This window comes from Salvelinus alpinus, chromosome 6, assembly GCF_045679555.1.
Source record: "Salvelinus alpinus chromosome 6, SLU_Salpinus.1, whole genome shotgun sequence".
NCBI classification, from domain to species: Eukaryota; Metazoa; Chordata; class Actinopteri; order Salmoniformes; family Salmonidae; genus Salvelinus; species Salvelinus alpinus.
Window position 1 is genome coordinate 77,883,735 of NC_092091.1, and position 27,735 is coordinate 77,911,469.

Sequence of the window (27,735 nt, forward strand, 5' to 3'; positions counted from 1 at the left end):
CCTGGCCAAGATAAAGCAAAGCAGTGCGACACAAACAACACAGAGTTACACATGGGATAAACGAACGTACAGTCAATAACAGAATAGAAAATCTGTATACAGTGTGCGCAAATGAAGTAAGGAGGTAAGGCAATAAAAAGGCCATAGTGGTTGAAGTAATTACAATTTAGCAAATAGCACTGGAGTGATAGATGTGCAGATGAGGATGTGCAAGTATAAACACTGGTATAAATACTGGTGTGCAAAAGAGCAGAACAAAAAAACAAATATGGGATGAGGTAGGTAGTTGGTTGGATGGGCTATTTACAGATGAGTTGTGTACAGCTGCAGCGATCGGTAAGCTGCCCTGACAGCCGATGCTTGAAGTTAGTGAGGGAGATATAAGTCTCCAACTTCAGTGATGTTTGCAATTTGTTCCAGTCATTAGCAGCAGAGAACTGGAAGGAAAGGCGGCCAAAGGAGGTGTTGGCTTTGGGGATGACCAGTGAAATATACCTGCTGGAGCGCGTGCTACGGGTGGGTGTTGCTATGGTGACCAGTGAGCTGAATTAAGGCGGAGTTTATGTAGCAAAGACTTATAGATAACCCGAAGCTAGTGGGTTTGGCGAGGAATATGTAGCGAGGACCAGCCAACGAGAGCATACAGGTCGCAATGGTGGGTCGTATATGGGGCTTTGGTGACAAAACGGATGGCACTGTGATAGACTACATCCAATTTGCTGAGTAGAGTGTTGGAGGCTATTTTGGAAATGACATCGCCAAAGTCAAGGATCGGTAGGATAGTCAGTTTTACGAGGGTATGTTTGGCAGCATGAGTGAAGGATGCTTTGTTGCGAAATAGGAAGCTGATTCTAGATTTAACTTTGGATTGGAGATGCTTAATGTGAGTCTGGAAGGAGATTTTACAGTCTAGCCAGACACCTAGGTATTTATAGTTGTCCACATATTCTAAGTCAGAACCATCCAGAGTAGTGATGCTGGGTGGGCGGGTAGGTGCGGGCAGCGATCGATTGAAGAGCATGCATTTAGTTTTACTAGCGTTTAAGAGCAGTTGGAGGTCATGGAAGGAGTGTTGTATGGCATTGAAGCTCATTTGGAGGTTTGTTAACACAGTGTCCAAAGAAGGGCCAGATGTATACAGAATGCTGTCGTCTTCGTAGAGATGGATCAAAGAATCACCCGCAGCAAGAGCGACATCATTGATATATACAGAGAAAAGAGTCGGCTCGATATTTAAACCCTGTGGCACCCCCATAGAGACTGCCAGAGGTCCGGACAACAGGCCCTCCGATTTGACACACTGAACTCTATCTGAGAAGTAGTTAGTGAACCAGGCGAGGCAGTCATTAGAGAAACCAAGGCTGTTGAATCTGCCGATAAGAATACGGGGATTGACAGAGTCGAAAGCCTTGGCCAGGTCGATGAAGACGGCTGCACAGTACTGTTTATTATCGATGGAAGTTATGATATCGTTTAGGACCTTGAGGGTGGCTGAGGTGCACCTGTGACCAGGTGGGATTCGAGATGGTCGGTATTCTGTTTGTTCACTTGGCTTTCGAAGACTTTAGAAAGGCAGGGCTGGATGGATATAGGTCTGTAAAAGTTTTGGTCTGGAGTGTCTCCCCCTGAACAGACTAGTAATAGAATAAAATTCATCAAAAGTAAATATGCCTTGAAGTGTCTGTTCTATATCTTAGAGATATAAGAAGGCTCAGGAAATTATTATAAATACAGTATTTATGACCCATTTAAAAAAATAATAATAATGATTTGGGCACTAAATTCATTCAGTTTTTAACGGGTTACATTCAGACAAGTCTCGAGGCTTGTGGGCGTTGTAGAGCAAATCAACCCACATGTATGTATGTGTTCATGATGAGAGTCTCCCCTCGATGGGTTTGTATTAGTTTGTAGGGCCACAACATTTAGTAATTGCCATCTCAGTCTCCGGATTTCAACCCCAAAGAAAACCTGTGGTTTTACTTGAAGAGGGCAGTTCACAAGCGCAGATGAAGGATACCAAGGAAAAGGAAAGATTCTGTGTGGAGGAATGGTCTACGATTTCTCCCAATATGTGTTTTCCAATCTCATAAAACATTTTAGAAAAAGGCTGCGTCATTATCCTCACAAGGGGAAAAAGTACTGAAAACAGAGGATCCAATCATTTTGATCACTATCTTTTTGAGATTTTTTAAATTGTTTAACAAAATCTCTTTCTCTGAGCAACTTTATTAGTATCTGTATGTGGGCGAGTCAACTTATTTTAATTACATTATTTAATATGATTCAATACATGTTATTAATAAAGTGTGCTCCATTTGAAGTATAAATTGAAAATAAACTTAACTACATTAAACAAAATGTTGAATCATTTTGAGAATACAGGAAATAGGTTGACTGATATCTTAAACAACTGCAGGCATAGGTGCCTTGGTTGTCAACAGCCTTGTGACTGTTGGAAAACCGGAATCTCTAAAGTTGTCCCAGGTGAGGCAGGCAGTTTGCGAGGGAGGAGCAACTGCTTCTGCACCTGAACTAGACAGACTGGACCTCCATGATTTACATGAAATAATCTGACTGACTAGAAAGTGAAAACCTTCAAAATAAGTGTGACCTATCACTTCATGAAGTACAACTAAGCCTACGCCCCACATCGCTATAAAGCATCAGCTGCGTCTCCATTTGTAGACATATGACTCTGGGTACCAACTCAACAGGTAAGGACTTTTTTAAAAGTTACTATTTCAAGGCACAAACCTAAACCTCATTATTGTTTCATGTATTAATACAACAAACGGTTGTTTTGTTCTTTCTAAATTGACATTCAAAAATGAAGCATGACTTTCGTAAAGACTATATGCAAATGATTTTATACAAAGCCTTCTGTAATACGTTTATTGAGTACCACATTATGAGTCATAAAACCAGGAAATGGTTCCAATAGTTTTTTCACCATGCATGTTTCCAACTGGGATTTTACAACTACTTCATATAAGGTCTGTGTTTCGTGTAGGCTTACCCTCACATGACGTTTTGATAACCGTGCAAATATCTCTCAGACAAGGTCAGTTATCATTAAGTAGCATTGCGATTTTTTTTGAGTAAATTGAGGCAAATATATTGATAAATCTCACTTTGTCCGAGAGAATTACATGCAGTGGTGACCCGTTTTGAGAGCCCCACCTGTTTTGAGCCCCACCTATTTAGCATGTTAATTTGGCATTAATACGTGTCACATATCAGTTTGCAAACAGTGTAAAAAAATATAATTTAGTTTATAAAGCCGCATACAAACATGGTCTCTGTTTTGCTTTCTTGAGTAAGGCAGCTCCAAAAGGTGTTTCAGCCTAGCTCAGTGCTTTCTGTGGTGGTGAGGCAGCGTAGGGGTTGGTAATGTTCTCTAGTTGCGCCATAATTGGCTCAGCACTCTGTTTAATTCATTTATATTTTTTATTTCACCTTTATTTAACCAGGTAAGCTAGTTGGGAACAAGTTCTCATTTACAACTGCGACCTGGCCAAGATAAAGCAAAGCAGTGCGACACAAACAACAACACAGAGTTACACATGGAATAAACAAGCGTACAGTCAATAACACAATAGAAAAAAAAGAAAGTCTGTATACAGTGTGTGCAAATGTGACTCATGGGAACACTACGTCACCATAATCTACGGGGAGAGCTAAAAAATTCAAGCCCCTTGGGTGCTGCCATAGAGTTACATTAGAAGTGCCGATCCAAGAAGGCTCAAGTTCATTGGCCACAAATAAAATTACGTCAAATCACATTATATCTACCGTAGCTTTGATTGGACTGATCATGTCATCATCATACTTTTAAAATCTTAACTAGCAAACTAGACAAGCAGACATCATCATGAATCACACCAACAATCTACTGGCAAATTATTTTCAACCTTTGTCACATGAAGAGAAATTATAGATAAAATGTATCAGTGCTCATCGGCCATTGGACATAAACATTACAGAACAAGTTAGAAATCGCAAAATTAACAATGATTGGTTTGGAAGGAATCAGTTCCTAACTGCAAGTATTGTAAAGCAATCACTAGCCTGCTATTTAGTGGAGTGGGTGTGTGGTCCAAGTCTGGGTTTAAGGTTCTCTTTTACATTCACATGCCATGGGCCAGAAATGGTTAAATACATTGGCCATGCTGTCAACCCAGCATGACTTCTGCCGAGGTCAAAACAACTGGAAACTCAGAACTGAGAAATCTCAGACTTCAGTGAATTCAAGACCACTGGGAACTCTAGAAAAAATGAGTTCCGACTGGGAAAATAAGTTTTGAACGGTCATCCAACTCGGAAATCCAAGTTGGGAACTCTGGCCTCTTTCTAGAGCTCCAACCTGAAGATCAACCATGATTCAACCATGTTTTTTTCCCAGTTCCCAGTTGTCCTGAAAGCACCATAAATCCAGAGAATGCCAGACTTTGTTGCCAAAGTTTGATGACAAAATTTGACTACAAGGATCGCTGCACCACCTTCCTGTTCTAGTGAGCACAATACAGCAAGGTTAGTCGAAAAATATATTGTATGCTGCTGCATAAATTATGGAATATACCCGGGAGATATGTATACTGTAGCTAAGAAAGGAACACTAATTGTATGTTGTGTAGTAAGCTGTTAGTAGCCCATGTGCCTCATCCTAATCATTTGGTACCTCTCCACCTCATAACTTAGCTTACTGTTCTGACTTGGTGGTGCACATGTAGCCTATAACCTGTTTTTGAGAAATATAATCATTGAATATTGTCAGAGCTTTCAATGTCCCCCCCCCCCCCCCCCTTTATTTATCCTACGGTTCTGACTTGGTGTACAGGGAGAATACTGTAAGAACAGCCCATGTTCTGAATTCTGTCACTGCACATTTCAAAAGTGCTGAACAAATAGTTATATTGACTGCGCCCGTCCTAGCTCGCTCATTAATGTCTTCATCGAAATTACGATTTGCCTCTCATCCGCTCGTTGTCCCCTTATGCCATAGTTTGTACATCTCAATTGTCAGCGGAAACCACATTTGTTTAAGCAAGTCAACCATATCAGCTATGGTTTTTTTAAATGCAGTAAACGAGGCTAAATTAATTGTTTCACTGCCAGGCGAGGCTCCGCTTATAGCCAGGTGTAGCGGTGGTAAGGATTCACTCCATGGTGCTGAAAAGAAAGCTCTGCTGTTAGGGCCTACATAATGCTGTCCCAACAATTTGTCACCGTTATTGTGCAATTAATGTATTGTTTAGTGTTGTGTAGTGGCTTTGCTGGCATGTATCGAAAAACATTGCTTTGAGTTTGCTCCACCAAGATTTACATGATAAAATGTCCACTGATTACATGGCGATCAAAAATCACGCCTAGGTAAGCCTACACCAAACACACAATTCATTTGATTTTTTTTATTTATTCAAAATGTGAAAAATGAATGGAGGAAAAACAATTGGAACCATTTCTGTGTTTTTTGGGGTTTTATGATGCGTCCACTGTGGCGGACTATTGTAACTAGGGGTGTGTTCGTAAGGACTATTGTAACTAGGGGTGTGTTCGTAGATCCACTCTCTGGGCGTTTGTAAATTCAGAGCGCTTTGCTCTCGGAGTGTTCAGAGCGCACACTGGACGCTCTGTCCAGGAGTAAGGAGTAGGGATGATCAGAGGAGTAGGGTTGATCAGAGGAGTAGGGATGATCAGAGGAGTAGGGATGATCAGAGGAGTAGGGATGATCAGAGGAGTAGGGATGATCAAAGGAGTAGGGATGATCAGAGGAGTAGGGATGATCCGAGCGTTCTGATCTCACAAATGCAGTCATGCACCCAAGCTTACTGGCTAAAGTTGGCTAGCTACTTCCAGACAGAAATTAGAGAACACCTCACTCTGACCATTTTACTCTCCCTAACAGAGCTGGTTAGGCTGTTTTCATGTTTTCTGGAGCGTTGGTGAATTTAACTGTGCTGCTGGCAACAATTAAATTACGTTTTTGCCGATGTTTACTCACACTGGTCATATTCAACAGGTGTTGCGCATCAGTTCTTGTGCGCTCTGGCACACTCAGGCGAGTGTGCTCTGAAATTGGAGTAGATAGCCAGAGTGAATTTATGAACCCACCCTAGAGTAACTCATGGAAACGTAATTTGTAATTAAAGGCAATATAATGTAGGCATTTATGATAAAAGCATTATGCACACTCCTAAAACGGGTCTAGTATTGACTTAAAGGAAAATGGAAGCACTTGGCTTTAGAACGCCAGCTAACTGTAACCGCCATATTGACAGTGTTGCATCACTGGCACGAGAGAAAGTTGAGAGCTGCCAACTCGCGCATTGACTGTAAACACGCATTTGACCCTCTTCTCAAGCTTTCACTGTACACCTCTTATATCTCATGCACTGAAAAGGACTGCTTTTATTTTTGTAATTAGTCCATTGTATAGTCAGCGCATTAACTTTTCAACTGTGCTTCAAATCATTTTGAAATCGGAGCATCTGCGCCTGCAACTAAAAATGAGAGGAACCTCTATAATTGTCCTGTCTTGCCACAGCACTGTGAAACAGACCACATTGAAGCATATGATAGGTCTAGTTACTGTATGTAAGTGCTAAAGGGGATTGGATGCATGTTTTAAAGAAACGCCCCTCAAGATTAGAACGGAAATGAATGGGGAGAGAACGTTCTCCGCTGAGTTTATAAAACTGTAAAGAGTAGCACGGCGGCGCTGTTTTATATACAATGTTGGTTTATATACAAATTTGGTTGCTGTTACTCCCGTCCCTATTATGCTGGCTTTTGACAACATGTACTAAAATCGATGTAATCCACACTGGTCTGGTGATTGGCATTTAGGAAGGGACAACGAAAAGGCAGCAGGGACCTGATTTGTAACTATGAAAATCATTTTGTCAGATTGTGAACCCAAAAATTTGATTCTAGACGGAGGACAATAAATAAAAACATAATTTGGTTAGGGTGGGGGGCAGATTAATCTAATATTGTTTTCAGTGGATTGTATTATCTATTTACTTTATTTAGTCTGATCAGTGGAACAATTCGCATTCTTAACAATGGCCTAAAATATAGGGTAATTACTGTGCTTATCAGCAAAAACACGGCTGTTCTGCTCCACACTTTCTTTTTCCACTTCCCAATTTTGCCAGTGTAATTCCATATTTGAAATCTGATATGCCTACTTGTGTCTTTGAATATGAATGATAAGAGGCTATGCATTTTGGCAGACATTCATGGACAGTTTGGAATAAATCATAGAAATAAGCATTGGATATTAAATGCTCCAGGGGTAAAATATACTTTTTGACATTTTAGTTTTGTGCACATGCTAGGCAGAGATGGTAAGGGGACGCTCAAATCATCAACACATCATATTTTGACTATGTAGAGTAAGATGATGGAAGGTATATTTAACTAGTAGACATAAACCACCTGAATATTAATATTCATTAGATTTGTCTTGAAGGTTGGTGATAAAAAAAAAACATTGTTATGACAAGAACAATTTCAAACACCCAGCACTTGGGAAGCATAGATCATGGGTGGCCAACCCTCCTGGAGAGCAAGCAGGATTTTCTTCCAGGCCTATTTTAAAGAGTTCAAATTAAAAAATGTGAAATGTTTGTGTCCTTACCTTGAAAGCAGTCTATGGACAAGGAGACTGTAATCTAGGATTTGGCTACCAACTGCCATCAACCATTAATATTACAATTGTTGTATTGGTAACACTCCCACGTGTCACATACAACTTCCACCTGAGAATAGGGATCAATCCCTGCTTCCCACCTTCCCATCTCATTTCCTTACAGTCTGAATAAAGCGTCAAATCGCCTAAAAAAAGAATAGCATACTAAAATGTCACCCCCCCCCCAAAATCTCAAAGTAACAAAATTGTTGAATTTTAAGTGTTCGGTTAGTGTTAAAATCATCCCGAATACACCTGATCTGGATTTATTTGATATTTTTACTATGTCAATGAGCTTTAAAACAGTAACATGTTCCCCATCTAGGGGTTGTGCCAGGGGCAATGAAATTCACATCTCACTCCAAGCTTTCTTCAGAAGTTGGCAGCCCTGAGTTTTGGAACTCCCAAAAATGGCTGAATTTACAGAGTAGTCGAGTAACACCAAGTCTGAGAAAGAGTTTATGACAGAGAAAATAATGTTACTTAGGGAGCCAATAAACTTACTGAAACCATTTATTTTTGAGCCAATCGGTGCCCCAGATCAGAGAGTTCGTTCTCGTAGCAGTAGGAAGTCATATGCTGTATATGCCGCCAGCGGCACCTCAGCTAGAGGGTTGGCGTAGTGCTGACAAACTGGTGCGGATTCGGACAGATAATGGACGATATATTGGACGTGTCACTAATCCTTATGAAGGACTTCCTGCAGAAGAGGTTACTCGACCAGTCAGCAGCCGGTATGCCAGTTAAATAGTTACTGCCATTTTTCTTGATTATAAGTTGTTTGAAGCTAACATCCGTTTTTTTTCTGAAGACCAATAATGGCGGAGTGCTCCATTTATATATAATCAGTAACCTACAACAGTAATTATTACCAGTGTTGGTTGGGGTGCTTTCACCTTTTGATTAGACGACTAGAGTTCGAATCGCAGTCAGCATCATGAAATCTCATTTTAACCAATGAGTGCTCAATATAAATACTTTATGCTTAGTGCCAGTTCACCCTATTGGCACAAGAGAGAATTGGACGAGGTGTAGGTCGCATCATCTCTAGGTGTGTGGTGTCTTCCATAAGGTGCGCATACCCAGAAGCAAGTGGGATCTACATAGGGTTTGAGTTGGAATAAAACCAGTTATTTTAGTGAATCTAGCCTGCTTAAATTTTTTCAAGACATAGGACTAATGCCAGCACCTTATGTACAAATAGTAAATCAAATCAAGTGTTATTTATCCAAAGCAAACTGGGTACATGGTAGTGGAGACAGATCACAAAACAGGATTACAAAAATACTGTACATAGCTAGCTAGTAAATTACAGGGGTAATTAAGGTGTTTTTACAAGTTCCAATGAAACAAGAAGAGGCATCACATGAAAGGCTTGATTTACAAGAATAATACAACAGTAGTTTATCTTAACTTCTCTAGGGTAGGAGGCAGCATTGGGAATTTTGGATGAAAAGTGTGCCCAAATTAAACTGCTTGCTACTCAGCCATAAAAGCTAGAATATGCATATAATTAGTACATTTGGATAGAAAACACTATGAAGTTTCTAAAACTGTTTGAATGATGTCTGTGAGTATAACAGAACTCATATGGCAGGCAAAAACCTGAGAAAAATCCAACCAGGAAGTGGGAAATCTGAGGTTGGTCGTTTTTCAACTCATTCCCTATTGAAGCTACAGTGGGATATTGGTCATGTTGCACTTCCTAAGGCGTCCACTAGATGTCAGTCTTTAGAACGTTGTTTCAGGCTTCTACTGTGAAGTGGGGCTGAATGAGAGGGGAATGAGTCAGGTTTCTGGCAGAGAGCCACGCGCTCGTGGTGCTCGTTCACGTGAGAGCGACCTCGCGTTCCATTGCTTTTCTACAGACAAAGGAATTCTCCGGTTGGACCATTAGTCCAACATCCGGCGCCGGAAAGAGATGGCCGCCTCGCTTCGCGTTCCTTGGAAAATATGCAGTATTTTGCTTTTTTATGTGTTATTTCTTACATCGGTACCCCAGGTAATCTTAGGTTTCATTACATACAGTCGGGAGGAACTACTGAATATACGATTAACGTCAACTCATCATCGTTCCTACCAGGAATATGACTTTCCCGAAACGGATCCAGTGTTTTGCCTTCCACCCAATACAATGGATCTGATCCCAGCCGGCGACCCTGTGCGACGCCGTAAAAGGGGAAAACGAGGCGGTCTCGTGGTCAGGCTTCGGAGACGGGCACATCGCGCTCCACTCCCTAGCATACTACTCGCCAATGTCCAGTCTCTTGACAATAAGGTTGATGAAATCCGAGCACGGGTAGCATTCCAGAGAGACATCAGGGATTGCAACGTGCTCTGCTTCACGGAAACATGGCTAACTCAAGAGACGCTAACGGAGTCGGTGCAGCCAGCTGGTTTCTTCATGCATCGCGCCGACAGAAACAAACATCTTTCTGGTAAGAAGAGGGGCGGGGGGGTATGCCTTATGATTAACGAGACGTGGTGTGATCATCATAACAACACACAGGAACTCAAGTCATTCTGTTCACCTGATCTAGAACTCCTCACAATCAAATGTCGACCGCATTATCTACCAAGGGAATTCTCTTCAATCATAATCACAGCCGTATATATTCCCCCCCAAGCAGACACATCGATGGCCCTGAACGAACTTTATCTGACTCTTTGTAAACTGGAAACCACACACCCTGAGGCTGCATTCATCGTAGCTGGGGATTTTAACAAGGCTAATCTAAAAACAAAACTCCCTAAATTCTATCAGCATATCGATTGTGCTACCAGGGCTGGGAAAACCCTAGATCATTGTTATACTAATTTCCGCGACGCATATAAGGCCCTCCCCCGCCCCCCTTTCGGAAAAGCTGACCACGACTCCATTTTGTTGATTCCAGCCTACAAACAGAAACTAAAACAACAAGCTCCCGCGCTCAGGTCTGTTCAACGCTGGTCCGACCAATCTGAATCCACGCTTCAAGACTGCTTCGATCACGCGGATTGGAATATGTTCCGCATTGCGTCCAACAACAATATTGACGAATATGCTGATTCGGTGAGCGAGTTCATTAGGAAGTGCATTGACGATGTCGTACCCACAGCAACGATTAAAACATTCCCAAACCAGAAACCGTGGATTGACGGCAGCATTCGCGTGAAACTGAAAGCACGAACCACTGCTTTTAACCAGGGCAAGGTGACCGGAAGCATGACCGAATACAAACAGTGTAGCTATTCTCTCCGCAAGGCAATCAAACAGGCTAAGTCCCAGTACAGAGACAAAATCGAGTCGCAATTCAACAGCTCAGACACAAGAGGTATGTGGCAGGGTCTACAGTCAATCACGGATTACAAAAAGAAAACCAGCCCCGTCGCGGACCAGGATGTCTTGCTCCCAGACAGGCTAAACAACTTTTTTGCCCGCTTTGAGGACAATACAGTGCCACTGACACGGCCCCCTACCAAAACCTGCGGGCTCTCCTTCACTGCAGCCGAGGTGAGTAAAACATTTAAACGTGTTAACCCTCGCAAGGCTGCAGGCCCAGACGGCATTCCCAGCCGCGTCCTCAGAGCATGCGCAGACCAGCTGGCTGGTGTGTTTACGGACATATTCAATCAATCCTTATCCCAGTCTGCTGTTCCCACATGCTTCAAGAGGGCCACCATTGTTCCTGTTCCCAAGAAAGCTAAGGTAACTGAGCTGAACGACTACCGCCCCGTAGCACTCACTTCCGTCATCATGAAGTGCTTTGAGAGACTAGTCAAGGACCATATCACCTCCACCCTACCGGACACCCTAGACCCACTCCAATTTGCTTACCGACCCAATAGGTCCACAGACGACGCAATCGCAACCACACTGCACACTGCCCTAACCCATCTGGACAAGAGGAATACCCATGTGAGAATGCTGTTCATCGATTACAGCTCAGCATTTAACACCATAGTACCCTCCAAACTCGTCATCAAGCTCGAGACCCTGGGTCTCGACCCCGCCCTGTGCAACTGGGTCCTGGACTTCCTGACGGGCCGCCCCCAGGTGGTGAGGGTAGGTAACAACATCTCCACCCCGCTGATCCTCAACACTGGGGCCCCACAAGGGTGCGTTCTGAGCCCTCTCCTGTACTCCCTGTTCACCCACGACTGCGTGGCCATGCACGCCTCCAACTCAATCATCAAGTTTGCGGATGACACTACAGTGGTAGGCTTGATTACCAACAACGACGAGACGGCCTACAGGGAGGAGGTGAGGGCCCTCGGAGTGTGGTGTCAGGAAAATAACCTCACACTCAACGTCAACAAAACAAAGGAGATGATTGTGGACTTCAGGAAACAGCAGAGGGAGCACCCCCCTATCCACATCGACGGGTCAGTAGTGGAGAAGGTGGAAAGTTTTAAGTTCCTCGGTGTACACATCACGGACAAATTGAATTGGTCCACCCACACAGACAGCGTTGTGAAGAAGGCGCAGCAGCGCCTCTTCAACCTCAGGAGGCTGAAGAAATTCGGCTTGTCACCAAAAGCACTCACAAACTTCTACAGATGCACAATCGAGAGCATCCTGTCGGGCTGTATCACCGCCTGGTACGGCAACTGCTCCGCCCACAACCGTAAGGCTCTCCAGAGGGTAGTGAGGTCTGCAGAACGCACCACCGGGGGCAAACTACCTGCCCTACAGGACACCTACACCACCCGATGTCACAGGAAGGCCATAAAGATCATCAAGGACAACAACCACCCAAGCCACTGCCTGTTCACCCCGCTATCATCCAGAAGGCGAGGTCAGTACAGGTGCATCAAAGCAGGGACCGAGAGACTGAAAAACAGCTTCTATCTCAAGGCCATCAGACTGTTAAACAGCCACCACTAACATTTAGCGGCCGCTGCCAACATACTGACTCAACTCCAGCCACTTTAAATAATGGGAATTGATGGAAATTATGTAAAAATGTACCACTAGCCACTTTAAACAATGCCACTTAAAATAATGTTTTCATACCCTACATTACCCATCTCATATGTATATACTGTACTCTATATCATCTACTGCATCTTGCCATCTTATGTAATACATGTACCACTAGCCACTTTAAACTATGCCACTTTATGTTTACATACCCTACAGTACTCATCTCATATGTATATACCGTACTCTATACCATCTACTGCATCTTGCCATGCCGTTCTGTACCACCACTCATTCATATATCTTTATGTACATATTCTTTATCCCTTTACACTTGTGTGTGTGTATAAGGTAGTAGTTGTGGAATTGTTAGGTTAGATTACTTGTTGGTTATTACTGCATTGTCGGAACTAGAAGCACAAGCATTTCGCTACACTCGCATTAACATCTGCTAACCATGTGTATGTGACTAATAAAATTTGATTTGATTTGATTTGATTTATTGAAGATTTATGTTAAAAACATCCTAAAGATTGATTCTATACATCGTTTGACATGTTTCTACGGATTGTAAAGGCACTTTTGGACTTTTGGTCTGCTCATGTGTCATGAAGTTGCATTACTGGGCTGAACGCGCTAACAACAAGGAGGAATGTGGACATAAATGATGGACATTATTGAACAAAACAAACATTTATTGTGGAACTCGGTGTAACGGTCGTCTGATGAAGAAGGATCGGACCAAAGCGCAGCGTGGTATGTCTTCATGATTTTTATTAAAACTGAACACTAGAACAAAAATAACAAAGCGAGAAACGACAACGAACAGTTCTGACAGGTGCAGAAACACAAAACAGAAAATAATTCCCCAGAAAACACAGGTGGGAAAAGGCTGCCTAAGTATGATTCCAAATCAGAGACAACGATAGACAGCTGTCCCTGATTGAGAACCATACCCAGACAAAACAAAGAATTACAAAACATAGAAAAATGTACATAGAATGCCCACCCTAGTCACACCCTGGCCTAACCAAAATAGAGAATAAAAGCCTCTCTATGGCCAGGGCGTGACACTCGGATTCCTGGGAGTGCATTCTGATGAAGATCATCAAAGGTAAGTGAATATTTATAATGCTATTTCTGACTTCTGTTGACTCCAACATGGCGAATATCAATTTGGCTTGATTTGTCGTCTGAGCGGCGTACTCAGATTATTGCATGGTTTGCTTTTTCCGTGACACAGCGGTTGCATTAAGGAGAAGTATATCTTTAATTCTGTGAATAACACTTGTATCGTTTATCAATGTTAATTATGAGTATTTCTGTAAATTGATGTGTCTCTCTGCAAAATCACCAGATGTTTTGGAACTACTAAACGTAACGCGCCAATGTAAACTCAGATTTTTGGATATAAATATGAACTTTACCGAACAAAACATACATGTATTGTGAGTAAAGTGCTTAAATATATTGTCAACTGCCCTAAGATGGTTTTATAGACAAACATGTACCAGTGAGTCTATCGCATTACAGTTAAGATGGCCTTCCTGCTAACTGATATTAGGTAGAGTGGTAAAATATCTTGTGTTGGTTACAAGTCTTAAAGCAGCATGGTAATGTGTGTCTAGTGTGTGCAGGTAAGAACAACTAATGGTATTCTCAAGAACAAGAACTGGGCTTGTTTTGCAAAATGACCATCTGAGACAGTGTAGGAGATTGCTTTCTTGTTCTTGAGAATACCATTTTTTTTCTGCATTTAAAGGGGCAGTTAGCGGTTGCTACATCCATTGGACTTTAAAATTATTGATATGTACCCATTGATTCTTGAAGAATATAATGTATAAATGCCTCATGAGCTTAGTTCAACTGTCATACCCCTTCAAAACCCCAAATCCAAGCTTATTTTAGTCAAATGTTTGTAAACAAAGTAAATATAAACAAACACTATTGCCTCCAAACATAGTTAAAACTGTTGGTATCATGGATGGTCTGTCCTTGCATCCACAGCTCTGTCGATGAATTTGAGAGTAATTACAATTCTCAATTCCACAGCTTTATACCAAAACAGGGACAGGGATTACGCTTTGTTATTGTTTCAACTTCTGATTACCGCCATAAAACCAATTTGAGATTAAAGAGGTAATGTTGGACTACATAAAACACTTCCTGCAGTTTGAGAAATACCCAAGAATGGAACACTGTGGTACTCCAGTATTTCCAGAAAGCTTGTCAGAAGTCATGTCATTAACATGTACACATTGTGATCTAACACTAAGATAAGCATCAGAAGTGCATCATCTGTATTATAGTTTAATTAATTTAAATCCCAGATTGGAGGGTTGTTGACCACAGATTGCACATGTTTTTAAACCTGCTCTTTTAAACTCTCTTATGCACTTGACACTATTTTAACTTCCATTCATTGCTATTGTTTATGTTGTGTTGTGTCTCATGTGTAACTATATGTATGCTTGGCCAGGGCTCACTTGAAAAAGAGATGTAAACCTGAATGTGACTTCTCTGGTTGAATAAATGTAAAACAAAAAATGTAATAGAATTCCTTATTAGCAGACATGCATAAAGATGGCAGCCTCCATGCATTTACCACAAATGCCTTGTTAAGTTTTCCATGTCTAGCTTGTTCTCCGTTACTCTGTTTTGTATCTGCATTAGCAAAGTATGGATGATCTCTATTCTAGCTCCTAGAGTATGGATGATCTCTATTCTAGCTCCTAGAGTATGGATGATCTCTATTCTAGCTCCTAAAGTATGGATGATCTCTATTCTAGCTCCTAGAGTATGGATGATCTCTATTCTAGCTCCTAGAGTATGGATGATCTCTATTCTAGCTCCTAAAGTATGGATGATCTCTATTCTAGCTCCTAGAGTATGGATGATCTCTATTCTAGCTCCTAGGGTATGGATGATCTCTATTCTAGCTCCTAGAGTATGGATGATCTCTATTCTAGCTCCTAGAGTATGGATGATCTCTATTCTAGATCCTAGAGTATGGATGATCTCTATTCTAGCTCCTAGAGTATGGATGATCTCTATTCTAGCTCCTAGAGTATGGATGATCTCTATTCTAGCTCCTAGAGTATGGATGATCTCTATTCTAGCTCCTAGAGTATGAATGATCTCTATTCTAGCTCATAGAGTATGGATGATCTCTATTCTAGCTCCTAGAGTATGGATGATCTCTATTCTAGCTCCTAGAGTATGGATGATCTCTATTCTAGCTCCTGGAGTATGGATGATCTCTATTCTAGCTACCAGATGGCTGTGATTTTAAAAACCGTGAATATAGATTGTGCTGATTTATTGGCACATTGAAACATTTTGTGCTCCATTGTTAAAAAAACGGTGTTTATAGTGTTAAAACAATGACATATCTGTATTCTGACATCTTCATGCATGTTAGCCATTTTGAAGCCTACACTATTAATAACACTTAATTTTCCTTGAACTGTGTATTGGATATGTCAAGGGAATCTTTGGAAGGCAGTATGTTTTGTAATGTAACTAAATTGTAGCTACATTTTCAGAAGCAATGCTATGTAGGTGATCTAGAGAATTTAAAAAACAATAGCTCTGACAACCAGTGTAAGGAGGACAACATTTCACAAATTTGAGATCTGTTCTTAGTGTTGTTTGATCATCCACTAATTGTATTTTTTGTGAAAGTAAACCACTAACAACATTTTTTTTTAACCTTATTTTGAGAAACTCTAAAACCTATATTATGTTTTCTCTGCCAGACTTTAGAAGACTGATACAGCCCGTCAATCTTTAGGTGGTGGGATTCCCCTCCTGGTGGAGTTAAAGTGATGGAGATGTCTGATGATGAGGGGTCACCAGGTGAGGTTACAGAGGTTGAGAGGCCTGATGATGAGGGGTCACCTGGTGGGGTTATAGAGGCTTGATGATGAGGGGTCACTTGGTGGGGTTATAGAGGCCAGATGATGAGGGGTCACTTGGTGGGGTTATAGAGGTGGAGAGGCCTGATGATGAGGGATCACCTGGTGGGGTTATAGAGGTGGAGAGGCCTCATGATGAGGGGTCACCAGGTGGAGTTATAGAGGTGGAGAGGCCTGATGATGAGGGGTCACCTGGTGGGGTTATAGAGGTGGAGAGGCCTGATGATGAGGGGTCACCAGGTGGAGTTATAGAGGTGGAGAGGAGTGATGATGAGGGGTCACCTGGTGGGGTTATAGAGGTGGAGAGGCCTGATGATGAGGGGTCACCAGGTGGAGTTATAGAGGTGGAGAGGAGTGATGATGAGGGGTCACCTGGTGGGGTTATAGAGGCTTGATGATGAGGGGTCACTTGGTGGGGTTATAGAGGCCAGATGATGAGGGATCACCTGGTGGGGTTATAGAGGTGGAGAGGCCTGATGATGAGGGATCACCTGGTGGGGTTATAGAGGTGGAGAGGCCTGATGATGAGGGATCACCTGGTGGGGTTATAGAGGTGGAGAGGCCTGATGATGAGGGATCACCTGGTGGGGTTATAGAGGTGGAGAGGCCAGATGATGAGGGGTCACTTGGTGGGGTTATAGAGGTGGAGAGGCCTGATGAGGGGTCACCAGGTGGGGTTATAGAGGTGGAGAGGCCTGATGATGAGGGGTCACCTGGTGGGGTTATAGAGGTGGAGAGGCCTGATGATGAGGGGTCACCTGGTGGGGTTATAGAGGTGGAGAGGCCTGATGATGAGGGGTCACCAGGTGGGGTTATAGAGGTGGAGAGGCCTGATGATGAGGGATCACCAGGTGGGGTTATAGAGGTGGAGAGGCCTGATGATGAGGGGTCACCTGGTGGGGTTATAGAGGTGGAGAGGCCTGATGATGAGGGGTCACCTGGTGGGGTTATAGAGGTGGAGAGGCCTGATGATGAGGGGTCACCTGGTGGGGTTATATTCATGGAGGCCTTTCAAAAAAATCCATGTGTAACTCTGTGTTGTTGTATGTGTCGAACTGCTTTGCTTTATCTTGGTCAGGTCGCAGTTGCAAATGAGAACTTGTTCTCAACTAGCCTACCTGGTTAAATAAAGGTGGAAAGAAAAATACACAACAATTAAACAGTTCATAAGAAGTCTGCAAAAGAACCACTTCCTGTATGTATGTTGATGTACAATACTATATCTCACCCTCCATTCTAGACCCAGAGGAGGTGTTAGGTGAACACCTTGACAAGAAGGAGGCAGCAGAGATGGTAAGACAAACTTACATAATTTACATCCTCCGTGGTCATGCTGATCATTTTCCTGTAATGAGATATGATTTAAGGGGAATTCCACCACTCTTTAACCTCATAATATCTCTAGCACCATTCCAGTGTCTTCATATGTGGGAACATCGTGTTTCTAGTTCTGTGTTTAAAAGATAAGAAAGTGCCACATGAGTTTCAAGTACTATACGAACTTCCCCTTGTTCTGTCACCAACTTGCACGCATTGCCTTCATGCGGCACTGTTTTAAAACACAGAAAGGAGTATATTGAACAGTATAAAACAATCAGAATGGAGAAAGACGCATTGAAATCAAGTTTCAAGTTTTAATGTCACATGCACAAGTGTACAGTGAAATGCCTTTCTTGCAGCTCTAACCCCAACAATGCAGTAATCAATAACAATGTATTACTAAAATAAAACACAAGAAATAAGAGTAAGAAATATGAAATATACAATATAGTAAGTAAGCATACTATATACAGGAAATATTTAAAAGGTCAGTTCCAATACCATATTTACAGTGAGGGAAAAAAGTATTTGATCCCCTGCTGATTTTGTACGTTTGCCAACTAACAAAGAAATGATCAGTCTATAATTTTAATGGTAGGTGTATTTGAACAGTGAGAGACAGAATAACAACCAAAAAATCCAGAAAAACGCATGTCAAAAATGTTATAAATTGATTTGCTTTTTAATGAGGGAAATAAGTATTTAGATTAGATCTGATAAAAGAAAATACAAAGAAAAAAACAATTGTTCTTTTGTATTTTTTTTGTACCATCATCTTTTAAATGGAAGAAAAAGGCCATAATGTATTATTCCAGCCCAGCTGCAATTTAGATTTTGTCCACTAGATGGCAGCAGTGTATGTGTACAGTTTTAGACTGATCCATTGAACCATTGCATTACTGTTAAAGTCTTTGGTTTATTAACATTTTTGGTTTATTAATAACTTTTCATGTTGAAAACTGTGCACTCTCCTCAAACAATAGCATGGTATTCTTTCACTGTAATAGCTACTGTAAATTGGACAGTGCAGTTAAATTCTTGTTAATCTAAGCTTTCTGCCAATATTAGATACAGTATGCCTATGTCCTGGGAAATGTTCTTGTTACTTACAAACTCATGCTAATTGCATTAGCCTTAGCTCAACGTCCTGCAGGGGACCCACCGATATATATTTATTTTTTAAAACATGTGGGGATTACAGACTGGGACAAGGACAGGCTTAACATCACTGTGAATATGCCTGCCAGCTGTTCTGCGCATGCTCTGAGAACTCGCCCTGGAAAACCGTCGGGGCCCACGGCCTTGCGGGTGTTGACCTGATTAAAGACCCTTCTCACATCGGCCTCAGAGAGCGAGTCACCCAGTCCTCTGGGTTGGTGACAAACCTCACACCCGGCTTGATGTTGTTGTTGTCAAAGCGTGCATAAAATCCATTGAGTTCGTCTGGTAGAGAAGCATCGTTGGGCAGATCACGGTTGGGTCTTCCTTTATAATCCGTAATAGACTGTAGCCCCTGCCACATCTGGCTGGCGGTGGAGCCTGTGTAGTATGATTGTACCTTATTCCTATATTGTCCTTTTGTTCGTTTGATGACTCATTCCTGTCCTTGGTTGTAGCATCAGGGTAGTCTGCGATAGCTCTGTGTACTATAGCCCTGCTCTTTAGTTTAGCGCCAACCTCTGTGTTAATCCAAGGCTTTTGTTTGGGGAAACAGCGAACCCTCACCGTAGGTACAACGTCGCTGATGCATTTTCTAATGAAGCCGGTGACAGAGGTGGTTAGCTCGTCGATGTTATCGGCGGAGTCTCGGAACATATTGCAATCAACACTAGCAAAGCAGTCCTGTAGCATACCCTGTGACTCTGGTGACCATTTCTCAACGGAGCAAATCGCAGGTACTTCCTGTTTTAGTTTCTGCTTGTAAACAGGAAGCAAGTGTACAGAATCATGATCTGATGATGGCGGACGAGGGAGGGCCTTGTACGCTTGCTTGTGGGTAGAATAGAAGTGGTCTAGGACTTTATTGCCCCTAGTGGCATTGGAGACATGTTGATGGAAGTTGGGCATCGTGTGTTTTAGTGATGCAGAATTAAAATCACCTGCAACCAGAAAGGCAGCCTCTGGGTGTAGGGTTTCCTGCCTGTTTATAGCCGTGTACAGTATTGTATTGTCCTGAGGTGGAATTTATACAGCAGTCACGATAACAGCTGAAAACTCCATCGGGAGGTTGAATGGTCGTCATTTGACCATAAGGTATTCCAAGACGGGTGAACAGTGGGTCAACACTTCCACCACGCTGGAATTAGCACACCAGTTGAAGTTGATGAAGAGGCAAACCCCTCCCCCCCTTGATTTCCCCGACTCCACTGTCCTGTCCTATCGGAGAATGGAGTATCCAGCAAGTTGGATAGCCATGGGGGGTATCTTGTCTGAGAGCCATGTTTCTGAAAAGCAAAGAATATTGCAATTCCGATAGTCACGTTGGTAGCGAATCCGAGATCAGAGGTCATCCGTCTTATTATCAAGTGACTGACTGTACATTCGCCAGTAGAATGGAGGGAAGAGGTGGCCGGTTCTCCCTTCACCTTAATCTCACGAGATCCCCCTCTCTTACCTCTGTATCGCTGGCATTTCCTCTTGGGTAGCCTGACAATTGGGTTGGAATTAGAGCGAGTCCAGGGCAGATGAGTCTAAGTAGAAGCCGGAATTGGGGTAAGTTTATTTTTTTTTTTATTTCACCTTTATTTAACCAGGTAGGCTAGTTGAGAACAAGTTCTCATTTGCAACTGCGACCTGGCCAAGATAAAGCATAGCAGTGTGAACAGACAACACAGAGTTACACATGGAGTAAACAATAAACAAGTCAATAACATGGTAGAAAAAAAGAGAATCTATATACAATGTGTGCAAAAGGCATGAGGTAGGCAATAAATCGAATAATTACAATTTAGCAGATTAACACTGGAGTGATAAATCATCAGATGATCATGTGCAAGAAGAGATACTGGTGTGCAAAAGAGCAGAAAAGTAAATAAATAAAAGCAGTATGGGGGGTGAGGTAGGTAAATTGGGTGGGTAGTTTACAGATGGACTATGTACAGCTGCAGCGATCGGTTAGCTGCTCGGATAGCAGATTTTTAAAGTTGTTGAGGGAGATAAAAGTCTCCAACTTCAGAGATTTTTGCAATTCGTTCCAGTCGCAGGCAGCAGAGAACTGGAAGGAAAGGCGTCCAAATGAGGTTTTGGCTTTAGGGATGATCAGTGAGATACACCTGCTGGAGCGCGTGTTGCGGGTGGGTGTAGCCATCGTGACCAGTGAACTGAGATAAGGCGGCACTTTACCTAGCATAGCCTTGTAGATGACCTGGAGCCAGTGGGTCTGACGACGAACATGTAGCGAGGGCCAGCCGACTAGGGCATACAGGTCGCAGTGGTGGGTCGTATAAGGTGCTTTAGTAACAAAACGAATGGCACTGTGATAAACTGCATCCAGTTTGCTGAGTAGAGTATTGGAAGCTATTTTGTAGATGACATCGCCGAAGTCGAGGATCGGTAGGATAGTCAGTTTTACTAGGGTAAGTTTGGCGGCGTGAGTGAAGGAGGCTTTGTTGCGGAATAGAAAGCCGATTCTTGCTTTGATTTTGGATTGGAGATGTTTGATATGAGTCTGGAAGGAGAGTTTGCAGTCTAGCCAGACACCTAGGTACTTATAGATGTCCACATATTCTAGGTCGGAACCGTCCAGGGTGGTGATGCTAGTCGGGCGTGCGGGTGCAGGCAGCGAACGGTTGAAAAGCATGCATTTGGTTTTACTAGCGTTTAAGAGCAGTTGGAGGCCACGGAAGGAGTGTTGTATGGCATTGAAGCTCGTTTGGAGGTTAGATAGCACAGTGTCCAAGGAAGGGCCGGAAGTATATAGAATGGTGTCGTCTGCGTAGAGGTGGATCAGGGAATCGCCCGCAGCAAGAGCAACATCATTGATGTATACAGAGAAAAGAGTCGGCCCGAGAATTGAACCCTGTGGTACCCCCATAGAGACTGCCAGAGGACCGGACAACATGCCCTCCGATTTGACACACTGAACTCTGTCTGCAAAGTAGTTGGTGAACCAGGCAAGGCAGTCATTAGAAAAACCGAGGCTACTGAGTCTGCCGATAAGAATATGGTGATTGACAGAGTCGAAAGCCTTGGCCAGGTCGATGAAGACGGCTGCACAGTACTGTCTTTTATCGATGGCGGTTATGATATCGTTTAGTACCTTGAGCGTGGCTGAGGTGCACCCGTGACCGGCTCGGAAACCGGATTGCACAGCAGAGAAGGTACGGTGGGATTCGAGATGGTCAGTCATCTGTTTGTTGACTTGGCTTTCGAAGACCTTAGATAGGCAGGGCAGGATGGATATAGGTCTGTAACAGTTTGGGTCCAGGGTGTCTCCCCCTTTGAAGAGGGGGATGACCGCGGCAGCTTTCCAATCCTTGGGGATCTCAGATGATACGAAGGAGAGGTTGAACAGGCTGGTGATAGGGGGTGCGACAATGGCGGCGGACAGTTTCAGAAATAGGGGGTCCAGATTGTCAAGCCCAGCTGATTTGTATGGGTCCAGGTTTTCCAGCTCTTTCAGAACATCTGCTATCTGGATTTGGGTAAAGGAGAAGCTGGGGAGGCTTGGGCGAGTAGCAGCGGGGGGGGGTGGGGCTGTTGGCCAAGGTTGGAGTCGCCAGGAGGAAGGCATGGCCAGCCATTGAGAAATGCTTGTTGAAGTCTTCGATTATCACGGATTTATCGGTGGTGACCGTGTTACCTAGCCTCAGTGCAGTGGGCAGCTGGGAGGAGGTGCTCTTGTTCTCCATGGACTTTACAGTATCCCAGAACTTTTTGGAGTTAGAGCTACAGGATGCAAATTTCTGCTTGAAAAAGCTGGCCTTTGCTTTCCTGACTGACTGCGTGTATTGGTTCCTGACTTCCCTGAACAGTTGCATATCGCGGGGGCTCTTCGATGCTATTGCAGTTCGCCACAGGATGTTTTTGTGCTGGTCGAGGGCAGTCAGGTCTGGAGTGAACCAAGGGCTATATCTGTTCTTGGTTCTGCATTTTTTGAACGGAGCATGCTTGTCTAATATGGTGAGGAAGTAACATTTAAAGAATGACCAGGCATCCTCAACTGACGGGATGAGGTCAATATCCTTCCAGGGTACCCGGGCCAGGTCGATTAGAAAGGCCTGCTCGCAGAAGTGTTTTAGGGAGCGTTTGACAGTGATGAGGGGTGGTCGTTTGACCGCGGACCCGTGGCGGATACAGGCAATGAGGCAGTGATCGCTGAGATCTTGATTGAAGACAGCAGAGGTGTATTTGGAGGGCAGGTTGGTCAGGATAATGTCTATTAGGGTGCCTATGTTTACGGATTTAGGGTTGTACCTGGTGGGTACGATCTGATGTTCTTGTTGGTTGTAAGAAAATATTTGCAGAAACATTACGTGAAAATAGACAAAACATGTATTACAACATAACCACAAAATAGCAAAGTTGGGTCGGAGCTTGCAAAACGGCGGTAATCCATGAATTTCCAGCCAGGGGGATTTTTGTGAAAATGTTTGTGAAATTTATAGTAATTGAAAGAACATAGGTATTCGTTGTATTAACAGTCAGTAATAAACCATGTATTAACAGAAAGAACAGGGTAATACTTTGTATTAACAGTCAGTAATAAACCATGTATAAACAGAAAGAACAGGGTAATACTTTGTATTAACAGTCAGTAATAAACCATGTATTAACAGAAAGAACAGGGTAATACTTTGTATTAACCGTCAGTAATAAACCATGTATAAACAGAAAGAACAGGGTAATACTTTGTATTAACCGTCAGTAATAAACCATGTATAAACAGAAAGAACAGGGTAATACTTTGTATTAACAGTCAGTAATAAACCATGTATAAACAGAAAGAACAGGGTAATACTTTGCCATAACAGTCAGTAATAAACCATGTATAAACAGAAAGAACAGGGTAATACTTTGTATTAACAGTCAGTAATAAACCATGTATAAACAGAAAGAACAGGGTAATACTTTGCCATAACAGTCAGTAATAAACCATGTATAAACAGAGAGAACATAGGGTAATACTTTGTATTAACAGTCAGTAATAAACCATGTATTAACAGAAAGAACAGGGTAATACTTTGTATTAACAGTCAGTAATAAACCATGTATTAACAGAAAGAACAGGGTAATACTTTGTATTAACCTTCAGTAATAAACCATGTATTAACAGAAAGAACAGGGTAATACTTTGTATTAACAGTCAGTAATAAACCATGTATTAACAGAAAGAACAGGGTAATACTTTGTATTAACAGTCAGTAATAAACCATGTATTAACAGAAAGAACAGGGTAATACTTTGTATTAACAGTCAGTAATAAACCATGTATTAACAGAAAGAACAGGGTAATACTTTGTATTAACCTTCAGTAATAAACCATGTATAAACAGAAAGAACAGGGTAATACTTTGTATTAACAGTCAGTAATAAACCATGTATAAACAGAAAGAACAGGGTAATACTTTGTATTAACCGTCAGTAATAAACCATGTATAAACAGAAAGAACAGGGTAATACTTTGTATTAACCGTCAGTAATAAACCATGTATAAACAGAAAGAACAGGGTAATACTTTGTATTAACAGTCAGTAATAAACCATGTATAAACAGAAAGAACAGGGTAATACTTTGCCATAACAGTCAGTAATAAACCATGTATAAACAGAAAGAACAGGGTAATACTTTGTATTAACAGTCAGTAATAAACCATGTATTAACAGAGAGAACATAGGGTAATACTTTGTAATAACCTTCAGTAATAAACCATGTATAAACAGAAAGAACAGGGTAATACTTTGTATTAACAGTCAGTAATAAACCATGTATTAACAGAAAGAACAGGGTAATACTTTGTATTAACAGTCAGTAATAAACCATGTATTAACAGAAAGAACAGGGTAATACTTTGTATTAACCTTCAGTAATAAACCATGTATAAACAGAAAGAACAGGGTAATACTTTGTATTAACAGTCAGTAATAAACCATGTATTAACAGAAAGAACAGGGTAATACTTTGTATTAACCTTCAGTAATAAACCATGTATAAACAGAAAGAACAGGGTAATACTTTGTATTAACAGTCAGTAATAAACCATGTATAAACAGAAAGAACAGGGTAATACTTTGTAATAACCTTCAGTAATAAACCATGTATAAACAGAAAGAACAGGGTAATACTTTGTAATAACCTTCAGTAATAAACCATGTATAAACAGAAAGAACAGGGTAATACTTTGTATTAACCTTCAGTAATAAACCATGTATAAACAGAAAGAACAGGGTAATACTATGTATTAACAGTCAGTAATAAACCATGTATAAACAGAAAGAACAGGGTAATACTATGTATTAACAGTCAGTAATAAACCATGTATAAACAGAAAGAACAGGGTAATACTATGTATTAACAGTCAGTAATAAACCATGTATAAACAGAAAGAACAGGGTAATACTTTGTATTAACAGTCAGTAATAAACCATGTATAAACAGAAAGAACAGGGTAATACTTTGTATTAACAGTCAGTAATAAACCATGTATAAACAGAAAGAACAGGGTAATACTTTGTATTAACAGTCAGTAATAAACCATGTATAGGGCATTTAGAAACAGTTTGCTCACCATGTATTAATTACCCCAACATTTGTAAATTATTTAAATAAAATGTTTGATATATTTCCTTTAACATCCTGTGTGTGCTTATTATTTTACCATTCATATGTTCTGAGTTATTTTTAGACCTTAAGTGGGCATCAGGTACGGTTGGAATGTAAACCAATGGCATAACCGTCTTTTTGTGAGAAATTGCACTGGTCACTCAAAACATTTAAAAAGTATCAATAGCAATCACTTTAGGCGAGGGGCTGCAATAACACTTTACTAATGATTTGTAAATGGTTATACATGTTGGACTAATGATGACTAAATGGTGAATTCACTATTTATCAAATCCTTATAAATGGTTTATTACTGTTTTTACATATGTAGACACTGGTGTGGTGCTGGATATAATTTAAATGAGTTAATAAAGTAGTGGAATTTCCCTTTTTATTTTCAATTTCAACCTAACCAATGTTATGAATTGATTTAACTGTTTTGTTAGAAATCGGAAGAGGTCCAACATCCTTTGTCCAAAGCCAATGAGACAAAACCAGAGACAGATGGCTCTTCAGGAGGAAACAGAGAAACAACCAAAGGTATTGTCTCCTGTTTTAAAGTCTTATAGCTGCAATCCCGCTACCGGGATGATATGACAACAGCCAGTGAAAGTGCAGGGTGCCAAATTCAAACAACAGAAATCTCATAATTAAAATTCCTCAGACATACATGTTTCTTATATCATTATAAAGGTAATCTTGTTGTTAATCCCACCAAAGTGTCCGATTTCAAATATGCTTTTCAGCGAAAGCACTACAAACGATTATGTTAGGTCACCACCAAACCACAATAAGCACAGCCATTTTTCCAGCGAAAGATAGCTTTCACAAAAAGCAGAAATAGAGATCAAATTAATCACTAACCTTTGATTATCTTCATCAGATGACACTCATAGGACTTCATGTTACACAATACATGCATGTTTTGTTTGATAAAGTTCATATTTATATAAATAAATCTGAGTTTACATTGGCGCGTTACAGTCACTAGTTCCAAAAACATCAAGTGATTTTGCATAGCCACATCGTTTCAACAGAAATACTCATCATAAATGTAGATGATAATACAAGTTATACACATGGAATTATAGATATACCTCTCCTTAATGCAACCGCGGTGTCAGATTTTTAAAAAACTTTACGTAAAAAGCACACCATGCAATAATCTGAGATGGAGCTCAGATTTAACAACATTTCTCCGCCATGTTGGAGTCAACAGAAATACAAAATTACATCATAAATATTTCCTTACCTTTGATTATCTTCATCAGAATGCAGTGCAAGGAATCCTAGTTCCACAATAAATCGTTGTTTTGTTGGATAATGTCCATTACTTATGTCCAATTAGCTAATTTTGCTAGCATGTGTAGTACACGTGTCCAAACGCTCGCGCAGATGCAGGCAAACTCGGACGAAAACTTCAAAAAGTTATATTACAAGTCGACTAAACTGGTCAAATTTAGTAGAGAATCAATCTTCAAGATGTTGTTATCATATATATCCAATAACGTTCCAACAGGAGCATTCTTTTCAGTCTCTATAAGTAATGCAACGCATGACGATATCATGAGGAAAGTGCGTGACCAAGAACTGGCACTCTGCCAGACCACTGACTCAAACACCTACACTACAGCTACACTACAAACATCATTTTACTTGGTTCCCTCAAAGCAATTGTAATTACAGTCCACCACAACATACCCAATAGTCTTCTGACTAGTAAGGGGTGGTCTGTGTTTCATTTCATTGTGTATTAGAAACCGTTTTTTGCCAGAGGTTGAATGGTTAGTTGGGCTTCTCAGGAAAATGTTTCAACAGTAAGCAAGGGGGTTGGGGATTAGTGAAGGATAAATGAGCTAAATGTTCCTCTCGCTAAAACATGTGCAACCTGTGCATTGACCACCCTCATTGCTGTAGCAGTCAGGTAACCATGACAACGGAAGCTGCGACAGGGTCAAAGCAAACATTTGTCATGTCCCTGAGACAAGGAAAAGGACCGTCGCCTCACCTGAATTTGCATTTATACAGATCATGTAACACTTCGAACCTGTGTAGGTGGAGCAGAAAATGGGAGTGAGGTGAAGGAGGAGAGTATGCTTATTAGCCTTTACACATAAAATATAATTTTATAAATGTAT

At 41.4% G+C, this 27,735-nt stretch overlaps 1 protein-coding gene and 1 long non-coding RNA gene across 7 annotated transcripts in view; one reads left to right on the top strand and one right to left on the bottom strand.

The window, feature by feature from the left end:
- The window catches only part of LOC139579463 (receptor-type tyrosine-protein phosphatase H-like), a 307,157-nt gene that overhangs the window by 61,089 nt on the left and 218,333 nt on the right, over window positions 1-27,735 (bottom strand). The window lies entirely within an intron of this gene.
- LOC139579476 (uncharacterized) lies at window positions 2,627-26,239 on the top strand. 2 transcript variants are annotated; one of them, XR_011675758.1, is made up of 4 exons: window positions 2,627-2,717; window positions 16,358-16,457; window positions 17,757-17,809; window positions 26,044-26,239. It is a non-coding gene; the product is annotated as an uncharacterized lncRNA (long non-coding RNA). The 2 variants fall into 2 exon arrangements; XR_011675757.1 differs by lacking the exon at window positions 2,627-2,717 and adding an exon at window positions 4,132-4,533 and having other exon boundaries at window positions 26,044-26,139.